This window comes from Protopterus annectens, chromosome 7.part0 (assembly GCF_019279795.1).
Source record: "Protopterus annectens isolate FY-2018-M chromosome 7.part0, PAN1.0, whole genome shotgun sequence".
In the NCBI taxonomy this organism is placed as follows: Eukaryota; Metazoa; Chordata; order Ceratodontiformes; family Protopteridae; genus Protopterus; species Protopterus annectens.
The window spans coordinates 1,798,485,619-1,798,503,322 of record NC_056739.1 but is presented as its reverse complement, the minus strand read 5'-3'; positions in this window follow the sequence as shown (position 1 = coordinate 1,798,503,322).

The window sequence follows — 17,704 nt, the reverse complement described above, 5'->3', positions numbered from 1 at the left end:
CCCCTTGTTTTAGGCAAGTTAAGATGACAGAACTTCTATTACAGTACCTTATTCTGATAAGCAGTTAAGCTTCTGTTCTGCTCAGTAATACAAATACAGTGAAAAATGTCAACAGTGTGGATCTCACCCTTCCTCGCTTCACTAACTGTCAAAGAGAGAAATCTACAATGTACACTGGCATATTTCTGTTGACCAACAATGCCGGGTGAAATGTCCATTTCATCTGACATATTACATTTCTTCAGCATATTATTTTCTGGCTTTATCACGAGTTCTACTTGCCCACATAAAGTACAGTTTTGTACCTACCATAAATGTAGATGTTCGAGGATCCACATTGCTGCAGTCCTAACTATTGGGGGTAGTCCGCTGTCCCAGTCGGCCCGAATACCAAAGTATATGGCTGACGTCGGTCAAGGCGCATTAGACTGACGTCAGTACGTCAGGGTACTAATGCGCATGACCGACGTCATATCCTCAGTCTTTTCTTGCCCCAGATGTCAGAAGACCCTAAAAAGACAAGGCCAAAACCAAAAACTCCAAACATTCCTGCACCAAAAATATGTACAATATATACAAAATTACAGAGTATAACCTCACCTACACAACCCCTAAACACAGAGGGACGGAGGGAGGGTAATTTGCAGCAATGTGGATCCTCGAACATCTACATTTATGGTAGGTACAAAACTGTACTATGTTCTTCATTCCACATTGCTGCAGTCCTAACTATTGGGTAGAATCCCAAAGCAGAGGTAAGGGAGGCTGGCAAATCATAAGGAAGCAGGAGCAGACAACATGCCTTGCAAAATAGCTGTGGCAAAACCAGCCCTAGATTTAGAGTAGAGAGGAAGGTGATAATGCCTAGAGAAAGTATGCACTGAACTCCAAGTAGCTGCCTCCAAAATATCCTTAGTTGCCACCCCCCTTAGAAATGCTGTTGAAGTGGCAGTAGCCCTAGTGGAATGAGGCCTAATCCCAGCTGGAATCTCCTTGCCATGATGGGAATAACAAAATGCAATGCAAAACCCAATCCACTTAGAAATAGTTTGTTTTGACACAGGCTTGCCCTGAGAACTCAAAGCAAAAGAAACAAACAACTGCTGAGACTGCCTAAAATCCTTAGTCCTGCTTAAATAATAACGCAATTGCCTGTGTACATCTAAAGTGTGCAAAATCTTTTCCCCTTTATTTTGGGGATCTGCATAAAAGTAGGCAAATGAATAGTTTGGTTTAAAGCCACACTAGAAACCACCTTAGGCATAAAGGAAGGATTAGTACGTAATGATACCCTATCCTTATGAAAAATCAAAAACGGCTCTACCGCCATAAGGGCCTGCAACTCAGAAGCCGTTCTTGCAGAAGTAATGGCCAACAAAAGCAGTCTTCCATGACAAGTATTTCAATTCAGCAGTAGCCGCAGGCTCAAAAGGTTGTAGAGTAAGTTTCTCCAACACAAAATTGAGATCCCAAGCAGGAGTAGGAGCTCTACGTGGGGTCTTATATTCTTTGCCCTCTAAGAAATTGCTTGAACAAAGGATGCGAAAACAATGGTGGGTCACAATCATAGTGAGCTGAAATTGCTGCAGCATGAATCTTGATGGAAGAGAAAGACAAACCTTTGTCCAATAACTCAGTAAGATATTGAAGAGCCACACTCAAATTAGGCTCAGAAATCTCCAAATTGTTTGCTGCACTCCAAAATAAAAATCTCTTCCATTTTTCTGCAGCTTTCCTTGTACTAGGTCTTCTGGCTTCCATAATCACATTTAAAACTTGTTGAGGAAGTTGAGACCTGCTGTGTTTCAAAACAGAATATGCCAGGCTGTTAGATGAAGAGAGTGAAGCTTGACATTGAGCAGGTGACCGTCCCTCTGAGACAACAGGTGTGGAATCAAAGGTAAAGGCCATGGAGGCTTCCTTACCAGACTCCTCAGTAATGGGTACCAGTGTTGCGAGGCCAATCTGGAGCTATTAAAATCATCCTTGGCTTGTCTTGTCTGACCTTTAGAGCACCTTTGGGAGAAGAGGCAGAGGTGGAAAGGCATACACATGAAGATTTTTCCAACTGAAAGAAAGAGCATCCACTTTCCAAGCTGTGTGATGAAACCTCTTTGTGCAAAACTTTGGCAGCTGGTGGTTTAGTGGAGAAGCGAACAGATCTATGTCTGGAGTTCCCCATGACACTGTCAATTTTGAAATACATGAAGATCCAGTTTCCACTCGTGGGGATCCATGATTTGTCTGCTTAACACATCTGCTAAGGAGTTCTGTGCTCGGCAGAAACCTTGCCTGAAGAGTTAGTTGCAAGCTGAGCAGTCTCCCATAAAATCATTGCTTGCCTGCATAGCGGGTAAGAATGTGTTCCCCTTGTTTGTTGATGTACCACATGACAGTTGTGTTGTCTGTTAGAATCAACACCTGCCCTGGAAGAAGTAACTCCTTGAAAGCCATTAATGCAAACTGGACTGCTAACATCTCTTTCATGTTGATATGTAGATGCTGTAGTCTGGCAGGCCACTTGTCTTGTATCCACTTTCCATTTAGATGAGCTCCCCAAGCAATGTCTGAGGCATCTGTCCGTAGAATCTGACTCGCCTCTGGACGAGTCACAGAGAGTCCCTTGTTTAGGTGACATTCCTGAGCCCACGACAAAAATTCCTTTTGAATGCAAGGTATTATTTGAATGACAGTGTCCAGATCCTGGCAGTGCTGTGTCCATACATTTTTGTGATACCATTGCAGCTTCCTCATATGCAGCTTGGCATTGGGAAGCACCAGAATACAAGATGCCATGAACCCTAAGGCTTGAAGGACTGTCCTTGCAGTCAGCCCGGACTGAAGAGATAGTTGATGGAAGTAACTGGAAAGATTCTTTTGTTTGTCCGGGGTTAAAAAGGCCATCTGGGCTGCTGTATTCAGTCTCACACCCAGAAAGCACATGTCTTGAGAGGGTACTAGACTGGACTTTATTTCGTTCACAGAATACCCTAGGCATCTTAGCACTGCTATCACAAATTCCAAATGCTGTAAAAGGTCTTCCTTTTCTTGAGCCAGAATCAGGCAGTCGTCCAAGTAAGGATAGATTTGAATTCCTTTTAGCCTGAAGTAAGCTATCACTGGAGCCAGAACCTTTGTGAATACTCTGGGCGCAGTAGATAAGCCAAAGGGCAATGCAGAGAACTGATAATGAGAATTTCCAGCTCAGCAGATACTTCCTGCAACTTAGTCTGATAGGCACATGAAGGTAAGCTTCCTTGAGATCTAAAGTCACCATCCAGTGATCTTTGCCCAGCAGAGGTAAAAGCTGTTGTAACGTCAACATTTTGAACTTGGGAATGTCCAGATAAGTGTTGAGGATAGATAAATCCAAAATTGGTCTCCACGTGTTCCCCTTCTTTGGTACTAGGAACAGGCGAGAATAAAATCCTAGGCCCCTTTCTGGCACAGGAACTGGCTGAATGGCCCCTATTTGGAGCAACAGAGAAATTTGCTTGTGAGCCTCTTTTCTTTGTAGAGGAGGAATGTCTGGCATGCCTTTGAAAGGAGGCAAGGTATGGAAGTAAAACCTGTAACCGTGGTGAATGATATCCAAAACCCATCTGTCTTGGGTAATTAAATCCCAATTTTCTTTGAAAAGAGCCAGCCTTCCTCCCAAAGGTGCTGCCAGGCGAGAATGTACTGGCAGCTGAAAAGGTAGGTCATTGGGTCTGTTTACGAAAGGACTGACCCCTGCCCTCACCAGAAGACTGAGCAGGTGAACTCCTGTTCTAGGCCTAAAGAACCTTGAGCCCTGCCCCTACCACGTCTAGACCTACCCCTAGACTGGGAATCATAAGCAGGATATGTCCAGCCCTTAGTAGGCCAATTTCTACTAAACTTCGAGGCTGAACCTGCAAAAATCCTTAACAGTTTGCATAGACTTAGCCTTGTCCTCCATTTTCTTTAAAACTGCTTCCACAGGCGAACCAAACAACACATCAGACTGTAAAGGAGCATCCAAAATCCTTGTTTTAACATGCTCAGCTAAATTCTGATCCCTCAACCAGGCGTGCCTACGAAGAACAGAACCAGTGGCAGCCACCCTCGAGGAGGCCTGCACAGCATCAAAACCACACTGCAAGGAATGCTTACCCACCTGTTCAGACACATGAACTAAATCCTGCAACTCTTTACACTCAATACCTTCTGCCAGAGCATCCACCTTAGACTTCAATTGTGAAAGGAGATAATTCTGATATTTTAACATGTGAAACTGACAATTCAACGCCCTCATGGCTAAAGTGGAAGAAGTATACACTTTCTTTCCCCATCTATCCAAAGCCCTTGCCTCTTTATCAGGAGGAACAGGATTTTTAACAACAGAAGCCTTCACACCTTTAGGCCCCTGAGAGACAGTTTCCAGGTCTGCCCTAGGACTCTTAAAAAGATACTTATGAGCTTCAGGCACCCTATAGTACCTATCCGGTTTAACTGGGGCAGGAGGCAAAGAATCAGGATTCAGGAAGCCTCTGCAAAAACATCTTCCACCACATTCAGAACAGGAGGTATAGCTAAAGGCCTATGCTGGGGTAAAACAAGAATTCCCTAAGCCTCTTCCTGGAATCAGAGAAATCTTGACCTTCCCATTTAAAATGCTCCCTCATGGAATGCAGAGTCTCTGAAAATGAAAAATCCTCAGGAGGAGAAGCTGAAGGAGTAGAATCATCCACATCAGAATCAGAATAAGGAGGATACTCCTGCAAGTCTTCAGCCGAAGACTCAGAAGCCTCGAACATTGCTCAAAACTCTCAAACTCAGGTTCCACCCTAGGCCTCTTATCAGGAGGGGCATAGAACCTCTAATCATAGTAATCAAATCCTCTGCCATTTTAAGCATATGTTTCTTAGGCAAAGACCCTGAAGCACTAGGAGAAACCCCCACTGAAGCTAAACTAGGCCTGCCTCTCAAAGAAGCCTTGGAAACAGAAGGGAGGCTCTAACCACCTTAGGAAGAGAGGGAAGAACAGCCACCTGAGAAGCCCCTTCAGCCTGGCCTACTTCCTGAGAGGACACATCCTGTAACAGTAAAGTCTCTCCTGAGACTCCAAAGAAACTCCTGGCAGAACCTCCGGCTCCACTGAGCCTTCTAAAGAACCGGCGTCCGGGACTGTCGGTTCTTCCCCTAGGCTTTGCTACTTTGTCCTTGCGCTTTTGGCGGAGCATCCAACGGCATTTTATAATTACAACGCTTCCCAAAACTAACCTGGCACAGTCTAACCTTCTCTTAATAGTGCGTTTGTTAAATCTAGCACAAGAGCGGCATCCAACAACGTCGTGCTCAGGCCCTAAACAAGGTATACACAAAGTATGGTAATCCCTATGAGGTATCTGTTTCCCACAAGAAATACAGTTATTCACTTTTTCTGACATCCGGTTAAATACTGAGGCAAGAAAAACCAAAATATTGCCAACTTTGATTCGGTCTGAAACTCTGACTTCAGAAACTTTCAGAACGCCAACCTGCACTCATAAAACTGCTTCTGCATCGGACCATGCGGCAAAAAGACTGAGGATATGGCGTCGGTCATGCGCATTAGTACCCTGGCGTACTGGCGTCAGTCTAATGCGCCTTGACCTATACTTTGGTATTCGGGCCGACTGGGACAGCGGACTACCCCCAATAGTTAGGACTGCAGCAATGTGGAATGAAGAACATCTACAGATATCTTGCACGGTGTCGAAATCAATAGGTTCATTTAGCTTCTGAAATCCCAACACAAAAATTTATTTATTTATTTTTATTTTATTTTACATTTGTTGACCGGGCTAGTCTAGCTGGACATACATCCGTTTTCAGTAGAGGCCCGGGGAGAAAAGCTCCAACACTAGCAGTAAACAAAAAAAATATAAACAAAACAACGATATGAATGAAAAAGTACAAAGTACAAAGGTAGCCTTGTTTAAACACAAATGACAAAAACAGACAATTATATAGAATATGCATCATATACAGTTAGTCTAACAAGAACAGATATGCAAAACACAAAGATAGAATTGAATGAGACAAAGAATTTATAGTATAGCCTATTTCTAAGATGTAAAATGTCAAAAAGTGAAAGTCTTATTTAGAGGCATAGTCAGGGGAGGGGAGGAAAGTTAGGAGTAGTGGAGAAGCAATTTCAGTCGGGGTTAGCACAAGGACAAAGCCACTGAGTTTTAAGATGTTCTTTGATATGTTTTTTGAAAAGAGAGGTAGAGTTTTGGTTAGATATTTCATGAGAGTTGATTCCAGGTTTTTCCTGCAGTATTTGAAAATAGTGAGTCCCCAGCTTTATTGTAAGATTTAGTCAAGGATACTAGGAGTTTATTAGCAGGCGTAAGTAGCTAGGTTTTTATAGGGTGAAATCAATTTAGTAAGGCTAGGGGTATTATCAGGGTGAAAAGGGTCTTATGAATGATAAGTAACTGTTGATAGAGTAGGTGGTTATTCAGTTCTAACCAATCTAGTTGTTTGAGGTTAAGACAGTGGTGAGTTCTGAGGTAGCAGTACTGAATCTAGCTATACTATTGTAACAGGTAGAGAGTTTGGTAATGTTATTTTTAGATAATTTAGTATATATAGCAGAGGCATAGAAAGGGTGGAGATAAGGTGGGTCTGGGCAATGTTTTTCTAGCTAATGGGGTAGGAAGGGTTTAATTCTATAGAGTACCAATTTGTTGTTAACAGCTTTAATGGTGGTGTTAATATGGTCATCAAAATTAAGATGGTTGTCAATAGTTACACCTAATAGGCAGTGGTCATATCTGGGTTAATATTGGTAGCATTATTAGAGGATATAGTGAAGAATGGTGTGGGAGATTTGTGAGTAGGAGTAAAGAAGTATTTTTTGTTTTGGGATTAAGGAGGAGGCATTGTTGCAAAACCATTTTCTACATTTTGGAAAACCGTTTGGGTGAGGACTGGAGGAGGGAACATTTTTTGCAGTGCAGATTAAAGTTGAGTCATCAGCATATTGAATGCAGGTGGCTTGAGGTATGTTCAAGTGTAGGTCATTGATAAATAATGAAAAAGAAGGGGACCTAAGATTGAGCCTTGTGGAACACCAATATTTACTGGGAGTAAAGAAGATAGGTTATTGTCCCAAAGCACTGCTTGTTGCCTGTTTTGGAGATAACTCCTAAACCATTGAAGTACTTGTGAGTCAAGAGAATAGAGATTTAGTTTGTCAAGAAGTATATTATGGTTAACCATATCAAAGGCTTTTGACAGGTCTATGAACAGTCTTGGGAGGAAAAGAGGTTATTATTCCGATTATTATTAATAGAGTCAGTGAAGGAAAGAAGGGCAGTTGTAGTGCTGTGGAAAGGTCTGAAACCATGTTGACAGTTGGCTAGAAGTTTATTTTGTAGAAGGTAGTTGAGAATTTGTTTGTGTATGCATCTTTCCATTATCTTTGATAATGGAGAGAGTAAAAATATAGCGAAAGTTTGAAAGCTCAGTAGAAGAGCCCCTTTATGTAGAGGAATTATGTGAGATATTTTCCATAAGGTAGGGATTTTCCTTCAGAGATAGTCCTGTTTATAAGTATGGATATGGGGTAGGCTATAGCTTTTGCAGCAATTTGTAGGTATTCAGATGGGAGTTGGTCAGCAGATGGGGTACAGATCTACTTTCCTTTGATAAGCTTAAAAATATGAGATGTAGCGACAGGTTGAATATGAAAGGTATTAGATGAGGTTTTAGAGGTATTTGGTAAGGAAGCAGTAGGTGTGGGTAATGAATTAGCTAGAGTTTGAATGGCTTCTGTAAAATAATTGTTAAAGGCATCTGGGATCTGGGTGGAATTGTTGAGGTTGAAGCCTGAAGGGGTAGGAGTAGTTGAATGTCCTGGTTTAAGAAGTTTATTAATACCAGACCAAAATTTTTGAGGGTTTGTTGACTGGTTTGTTGAAGGTGAAGATAATATTCCTTTTTGTCTCTAAGAGTATCTTTCTTGGTGGCATTTCTTAATTGTTTAAAGAGGAGGTGATCAGATGGACATTTGGTAGCTCTCCATTTGGCCCATATTTTATTTCTTAGGATCATTTTGGCTTAGTTTGTTTAGTTAGCCATGGGGCAGATTTGGATCTTATCCTAGTAGAGCAAAAAGGAGCGTGATAGTCTAGGATTTTTAGAAAGTTGGTGTTAAAGTAGGTCACTGCCTCATCAAGTGCAAGGTGAGTCAGTGGATACCAGTCACATGCTTGCAATTCATTCAGGAAATTATCAGGGTTGAAGAATTTTTTGAGGATGTGTTGAGTTTATGGGTAGTTGGGATGTGCAATTTTGTCTAATGACATATGTAAGCATATGGTCACTAATATTATCAGGAAGGGTTCCTGGAGTATAAATGCTAGGGTGGTTATTAATAAGGATCCAGTCAAGAGTTGTTTCTTTCCTATTTGGTTTATGGATTCTAGTTGGAGTGGTTATTAATTGAGAGAATCCATAGAGATTTATGTGGTTAGTAGGGTGCTGGGATGAACAGGTTATCCAGTCAATGTTAAAGTCACCAAGTATAATGGTTTCTTGGGGTAGTTGGTTAGAAAATGAACTAAGTAAGTTTTCTAGAATATGAGTATTGTTTCCAGGGGAAGATATATACAAATTAGGTAGATAGATTTGTTGTTGTTAATTTGGAGTTTGGTAGATAATATTTCAGATTTGGAGTCTAGCGATGGAAGTTCATTATAGAGGGTAACTTGGAGATTAGATTTATAGATAATGGCTATACCTCCGCCTTTCTTCTTTATGCGGTCACGTCTAAGTATGTTATAGCCAGGAGGGTAATTTCCTGGTCTTGTGTAGAAGGTTTTAGCCAGGTTTCTGTAAGACATAGAATATCAAATGAGTGCAAGTCCAGGAGTGAATGTAGGTGGTGTAATTTGTTATTTATACTTCTAATATTAAGGTGAGCTATTTGAAGGGAGTTAGCTGATTTAGTACAGAATGAAGGTGTAGGTGAAAGAGTATTATTTAGGTTAGATTTATTCTTGGTATTGGGACCAGGGTTAGGATGAACATCCCCGTGTAGGAGGAGGTGGTGCTGGGGATAGAGTAGGAATTTAAGGATCTTTAGAGAGATATTAAAATTCTTTTTGTCTAAGTAGAAGGTGACATGAGTTGTTCTGTGGTATTTTGGTAGTAGATAGTGAAAGGTACAGGTTATGTTACTATGATTAAGGGTGTTGAAAAAAGAGGATGGTAAATTCTCGACCATTATCTATCGGCACCTCCTCAGGTATTCCGTTAGCCGAAAAATTTTATTTAAGCATATTTATCATAGCAGTGGCAGTCCTACACATTCCAACTGTACAACTTCTGGGTACTCTGAATAACAAATATCAGAAAGTTCAAACTCTTTTGTGGAACCAAGTCAACTTCAGCCTGAATACGGATGTCAGAATTTCATACAATATCACTAACTTTCTCTTATTTTGTTTTATATGCTTGCTGTAAAGCAAACAGTTTTGCAATATTTTTTCTATCTGTACAACTATACAAGCCCAATAAATGCCCTATAACTCTTTCTTCTGCACTAAGACAAGTCCAAAAGGCATCTATAGATTTTCAGAAGAATTTGGTTTCTTAGTGGCAATGAAATTATGACTTCCTCACCTTTAAACTGCAGACCCTGAACTCATGACAATTCCTCTCTGAAGGTATAGACTGGCGGTATCAGTGGGTGTGGATGCTTAGCCCTGTCCAGCCATCCTAATATTATAACTCAACAGTTTCTTTAATGTAGCTTTTATTTAGATTTGTTTACTGAGATAGTGGTCTCAAAGGACCATTTGCAAGCATTGCCCGGTTGAATAGGATCACATAAGAAATAAACAAAACACATTTACAGATAAAATGATATGCTGAAAAAACAAATACACACACACACACACACACACACACACACACACATACAAACACACACACATCTATATACACATATACAGATGTAAGAATATGCTACAACATTTAGTTCAAAAAGCAGTTAATGTTAAAACATGGATGAAAAAAAATGGAATTATGCTCATCAGAGCTTTATGGATTAGATCTAGCCATAATAACTGTGATGGCTTATGCTACAGGAATAACAGAATATAGTTATATACAGAAGGTATGAAAACATCAGAACAGGCAAGTTGCAAGAAAGGATACCACAGGGAGAAGATAGAGAAAAAGTGAGAGAGACATACAGAAGAAATAGAAAAGAGAAGTGTGAGAGAGATGCAAAGAGAAGAGGGAGGCAGAATTAATGAGAAACAGTAAGTAAGGGTATGCTAAGATGACATAAGGAAGGATAAAATAGGGATAAAGGGGTCTTCTGTGATAGCAGCCATTCCTGTTGTTTCCCAGGCATTACTGGAATCTGTGTCACAACACACAGAACTTCCAGATCCTCTTTTAGCAATTATTCTGTAGCTTTCATGCATTCTTTCAAATAAACCCTGCTATAAACATTAAACCTCCGGACTAATACTACACTTAATCATATTTCTGAAACACTTCTGCACTCCTGCAGGTGATTTATGCAATGATTTTCTAAAGATACCTTGCTAATGCTTCTGATGTCTCTATTCAGTTGTTATCCAGAGACATCATGAAGTTTCTCACAAGACTATGGTCAGCATTTCTTTCAAGCTATGCATAAACAAGTCTAAGCATCGGATACTAATGTCATTCGGCTTTTCCTGGTTAGGGGGTCACCACAGAGCAACTCCAATCCACTAATGATAGGCAGTGGATTTTTTACAATGCCAAGTTGCCAGCCCGACACCCAACTTTCAAAGAAGGCACACACATTCACGCACGCACCTACCTGCATGTCTTTAAACGTCACTCAACCATGGGGAGGACATGCAGACTCCACACAGAAGGCTCTCCAGCAGAGAATCGAATGGGAGAACCTCTTGCTGTGAGGCAACAACGCTAACCACTGCACCATCACGGCTTTCAAAGTCAACACCTCTGCCCTCAGGATTGTTACACATATCTGAAAGATCACAGGTAATGTTGCTTATGGTAGCTGTCTTTCTTTTAGCAGAGAAATTTCTGAATAACTCCAGATGGCAACTTGCTCTAGAAGCTCTACAATTAAGTACAAACATATAACAGTACTATACCATACACAAAAGCAATTAGAGGAGTTTATCTGTTGAAGAAGGCATATTTACAAGTGTTCATACTTACCTGCATCACGCTGGTCAACTAGAAATTAGGCGATGACTCATGTATTTTACTGGTGACACTTCAATCTGATATTTTGTTCATTTCGGTTTCAAACGCTGTGATCTTGCCTAGCATCTTAGTCTGGCATCATGTTATTGCTTGGTGGAACTACCAACCAGAATATTGTCAATTACATTTAAAACACATCCAAAGCCCACAATCTTATCAGTTTCAGCTCTTTGAAAAACATTTGAAGCTGAAGAAATGTCAGTCGTTTCAGAAATCAGTATTCACTCAACGGAGTGATAAATTATACAGGGATCTAAAATTCTTGGCCATTGAGCTCTCAAACCAGTAAATTACAGGTGAGGGGAGTCACACTAACTACTATTCTTTTTGTTACGGAGATTGTGGCCCTCAGCTGGGTGCATTAATAACCACACGGCCCTTACTGTCACTTAAATTTGAGATCTCTAACAGCCTGTCTAATCCAGTTTAAGTTCACTAACATCACTGATTAGTATCCAGCACTGAAATGGCTTTCACACTAGATATAGCAGCAAGTACTACTTACAGTATCGCTTTTTCTGTGTCCATCTATGAAATACCTGTGGATCTATATATGTATGTATGTATGTGCATATATATATATATATATATATATATATATATATATATATATATGTGTGTGTGTGTGTGTATATATATATATATATATATATATATATATATACACACACACACACACACACACACACACACACACACACACACACGTGTTTATATATATATATATATATATATATATATATATATATATATATATATATATATATACACACACACACACACACACACACACACACATACATACATACATACACGCAAATACATGTATACGCATACATATATATATATATATATATATATATATATATATATATATATATTCATATGTATATTCTATTTTTGTCTTTCTTCATAGGTTATCCTGTTAAACAGTCTACAGAACTCGTTAACTATCACTACTAGCAGCAGACATATAAAGCTCTAAAACTACAGATGACCAGTGTTGGCTCACTCATCCTATGCAAGTGGAGGGGGCTGGGCTGTGGCTCACAAGGGAGACACCTACAGAAGTACTAGGTGTTACCTACTATAGTTCATGCTGTCACTGTGCACTCTGCAGTAGCATCAAAGGAGAAGTGGCCTACAGAGGCACACTTTCCTCCAGAAGACAGCAATGTCAAGTTCAGAGGACCTACTGAGGGGATTGCTCCCAAAAGGAGATCATACACAGACACCCACAAGAAGTAAAATGGTCCATGTAGGTCAGGGTGTGTGATATACCTTTAAGAAGCATTCCAGTCAGTGGGCACGTGCAAGCAAGAGTGCCATTTTTAGTGAGCAGCCAGGGTGAGAGCACGCATGTATGTAGTCAGTTAAGTTTAATGTTCCTGCCCATCCATCTTAATGCGTTTGTATACAATAAACTACTTAAACGAACACCCAAGCCTCAAAGTCTTCTTAATATACACAAGAACAGCAACATGGTGTCAGAATGGGATCCAGAGTCACAGCCATCAGGCAACTGGTTAAACTTAGAGGAATATACAGGAGTGGATCATCCCTACTGCTCAAACGACTTGCAAAAACAGGTCAGACATTCCAGGTAATAAAACTTGCTTAAATTATTTCTTTCACTACAAATATAAAACAAAGCACTCAGAACACTCAAAATTAATTTCTTATTAAATGAAATGTCCAAAACTGTGACATATTGATGAAAACAAAAAAACGTTTGAAACAATATCTGAAATTGCATAAAATGTACAAAAAAGGGAAGCGACCATATTTTTCTTGCTATGTACTACTTTTTCACAATAACTAAAGCTATCTGAAGTATCCAAAGTGTGCAAAGTGTCTGCAAGTGTGTGCAGTATTACAGTACAGTTATTTCACAACGTACAGTTATTTCAAAGATTTTTTTTTGCAAAGTATTTCAAAGCATATTTCGTAGAGTACACTCTTTCAAAGAGCTTACTGTGCATTTGACTATTATTACAAGTATCTGGTGTGTGTGCATGTTCATACATTATTACAAGGGTCAAGACTGCATTGTATTTTGCTATAATATATGGGCATGGCAGAAGGTTTTCCCAGACCCACACCACTTGTGTTTGATAACAATATTGCAAAAAAGTGGACAGTGTTTGAGCACGAATACATTATTTTCATAAAGGCTGCTTTTTCTGACAAAGATGCATGCACTAAAAAAAGAAGTTATGTCTTACCATAATGTTCCATCTGTATTATTGATCCTCGTTCAGTCATTACATATGGGTATCGGTTCCGACCTCGGAACCAAGCCAGCCATTTTCCAAGCTCACGTCAGCTTCAAACTCTCGAGCTAAACTCTTACCCACAATCCCCCTCTCCATGTTACCTCAGATTGAGTTTGCAAGTCAAAGAAGGCATAGGCTACCTCTGGTCAAATAACCCGGATGGTGAGATCCACTAGAAACCACAGGAGGAGGAAGGAGGAAGGGCCCATATGACTGAACGAGGATCAACAATACAGATGGAACGTTATGGTAAGACATAAATTCTTTATCTGATATTGTTAATCCTCGTTCATAGTTTACACATGGGACAGAGTTCCCAGCTACCTCTATTCCTGGGAGGCTCTCATGGAGGGACATTCCTGAGCACCATAGAACCGAAAGATGCTCTTCCCCTGGAGGCCAAGTCCAATTTGCAATGATTGATAAAGATATGAGGCGTAGCCCAAGTTGCAGCTGCACAGATGTCATGCAGCAGAAGTTGCCCACGACCTTGTTGAATAAGCTTTCATGGTAGTAGGCTACGAGATATTGCGTTGTGTATAAATGAAGGTCACAGTCCTTCAACCATCTAGCTAATGTTATCTTAGCAACAGCAGATTCTAATCTAGGTCCAGAAAAGGCCAAAAATAACTGGTCAGATTTACGAAAGGGCCTAGTCCTGTTTAAGTAAAAACTAATTTGCCTATGGATATCTAGGGTATGTAGGCAATACTCTCCTCTGTTAGAATGATTGGGAAAGAAAACTGGCAGTTCAATGGCTTGATTAATGGACATTTCAGAGATCAATTTAGGCAGAAATGATGGATTAAGAGACACTATCTCTATGAAAAATCAAGTATGGTCTCTTGATACATAAAGCTTGAAGCTCAGAAATACGTCTGGCAGAAGTAATGGCGACCAAAAACAAGGTTTTCCATGACAAATACTTGAGGTCGCAAGAAGAGGCTGGTTCGAAAGGTGGCATCGTCAGAGCTTGTAGAACTAATGATAAACCCCATGATTGAATAGGTTCTTTAAAAGGTGGCTTCAGATGATTCACACCTTTTATGAAGGTCTTGCACAATTTGTGGGACATGAGAGGAATCTTGGACACCCTCATGAAAATTACAAATTGCAGCCAAATAAACTCTAATGGTATAAGCCGATAGACCCGATTGAAATAGATTGGCCAGACAGTTTAGTATTATCGACACTGGTGCTGAGAAGGGATCTACTTGTTTATCTTTCAGTCAACAGGTAAATCTTTTCCACTTGCTCAGATAAGTAATTCTAGTGGAAGACTTATGAGATGCAATGAGAATATCACATACTGGTAAAGAAAGATCATTCTGCCTGGCAATCAAGGGAATTGGAGTAGCCAAGCCGTGAGCTTCAGGCTGTTCAAGTTGGGATGAATCAGGTTCTGTGGATGTGAGATCAACTCTGGGGTTGGATGGAGAATCCATGGTCGATGAGGCCAAAGGAAGTGGAACCAAATCTGTCGAAGCCAATATGGTGCTATGAGGATCACCTTGCTCTTCAACCGACAGAAACAGGGGAATGAGGGGAAAGGGTGTAAAAGCGTAAAGAAGACCCGAGAGTCAATCGTGGACTAGAGCGTCCATGGGTTACTGTCACGGAGGGGGAAATCAGGGCGAAGTAGTTGCTGCATTTGTAGTTGGTCGGGGATGCAAAGAGGTCGCAAGGACGGCCCCAGTGGTGGAAGATCTCCGCCGCTATCAAGGGATTCAAGGACCACTAGTGAGGTTGAAGAATGCACCTGTTGAGTCTGTCTGCTATCACGTTGGAACTCCCGGGAATGTGTGTTGCTAGAATGAAACGGTTGGTAGCCATCGCCCATTGCCATATCCTCATGGCCTCTCAACAAAGGAGGTAAGATTTGGTTCCACCTTGCTTGTTGATGTACCACACCACCGCCATGTTGTCTGATTTGAATCACAATTGTCCCAGACGGCAGCATGGGATGGAATGCTTGCAATGCCAGAAGCACCACCCTCAGCTCTAGAACATTTATATGCAGATGGGCTTCCAGTTCGGACAAAGTGCCTTGGACTGTCTGTCCTGACATAGCCCCCCCACCCCATCAGGAAGGCATCTGTGGTCACTGTGGCCTTGGGTTGCTGGGGGGAGAAGGGCCGAGACCAGATTGTGTGTCATACACCAATTTAGATCCTGTTTGCACCTGGGGGTTGCTCGAATCATGGCTGAAAAGGATACCATTGGGTAAGCAGTAGCCATTGTAGAAGCCTCATGTGAAACCTGGCCAGGGGAACAATGGTGATGGAGGCTGCCATGGAACCCAACAGCTGTAGAACCAAGTGAGCCGTGGATTTCTCCCTTGAAAGGATTGGAATCAGTTGTTGCTTTATCCATAGAATTCTGTGCTCTGGAATAGCAGCTCTGAAGTTCTTTGTGTCCAAGATAACCCCTATGAATACTGCTGACTGAGATGGGGCGAGATTGGATTTTTGCCAGTTTATGTTTATGCCTAGCCTCTGAGCAGTGAGGAGAGAATATGCCAAGGCTTCTTCCAGTAGATGTCTGGTGAGGGTGGAAATGAGCCAGTCTAGGTATGGAAACACCTGGAATCCTTGAAGTCGCAAGTGAGCTGTGACAACTGCCATGCACTTTGTGAACACTCTGGGGGCTGTAGAGAGTCTGAATAGCAGTACTCTGAACTGGTAGTGGCAGGCTCCCGCACGGAAGTGCAGAAATCTTCTTGATGGCCTGTCCACTTTTATGTGGTAGTACGCATCCTGAAGATCCATCAAGCACATCCAATCGTCTTTTTCCAAAAGAGGGAGGATAGACTGTATTGTAACCATCCGGAATTTTTGTACTCTCAGAAACTTGTTCAATACACTGAGATCCAAAATTGGTCTCCAGTCCCCGGTTTTCTTTGGCACCAAAAATAGTCTTGAGTAGAATCCGGATCCTATCTGGTCTGGAGGGGACTATTTGGATGACTCTTTCTTAGCAGCTTTTCTATCTCTAGTGCTACTTCTTCCCTTTGACTGGGTGGAATGTCGGGAAGGTTTTTTGAAGGGGCAGGACAAAGATCGAAGGGGACAGGATAACCTCTGGTTATAATCCTTTGTACCAAAGAATCAGTGGTGATGGTTAGCCAGGCAGAAGGGTACAAGTAGAAACGTCCCCCAACCACCTCCAGAGGAAAGGAGTTGGGTCACTCTTCAGCAGCGCTGGTAGGATTGACCAGGGAAAGAATCCCTGGAACCCTGGTTACGTGGACCCTCTCTGCCTCGAAAGGAGCATCTTCCCTGTGAGTTTCCCCCTCTGCCTCTAGGGGAGACCTCGGCCTGTATGTCACGGAAAGGACCCTGAGATTTCTTGAACCATATCTTCCCACTCTTTTGGTTTTGGGAGAAAGCATGCTGAGGGGAAGAATAACGGACACCTACGGCAGAAAGGGTCTTACCGTCCTGTTCACATCTGGCCAGTGTGCTTTTAACTGTGGGCCCAAACAAGGAGGAGGCCTCAATGGGAGCATTAAGAAAGGAAGCCTTAAAGGGTTCCGCGAAATTACACAAGCGCATCCAGGCATGTCGTCTCAAGACCGCAGCATCCAGGCATGTTGTCTCAAGACCGCAGCTGAACCCGCTGCACTAGTTGCTCCTTCTGATGCGTGAGATATCAATCGCATAGAGTACTTTGATATTGATTCAATGGTGGCCAGCTGGGAGGCCACTTTATCATGGACCTCATCAGACAGACACAGAACCAGCCAAGGTTTCAGAGAGCTCAGAAATCAGATCCCTTTGAAGCCTGGTAAAGTGTGCCATATAATTCAGGGACCTAAGGTCGCTGAAGCAAAGATGCACTTCCCTATCCTGTCCAGGGCCCGGGACTCTCTGTTAGGCGGATGGACAGTCTGGCTTTCTTCTTCTGCCAGATCCTTTCTTGTTGCGGCCACCACCACCAAAGCATCCACAGGAAGACCTTTGGACCAATGGGGATCCGAAGCAGGAGGGGACAAAATCTTATCTGACCTCCGGGAAATAGCTTTGACGGTAAAAGGAGCCTTCCAAGCACGCTGCACGATAAGTCAGACAAGTTCATCGGCAGGTGGAGTAAACCAGGAGGTAGGGGGCTGGGCGCAAAAGGCCTGCAGGAAAACAGATTCCTCAGAGGTCGGATTAGAGGACTGCCAGTCA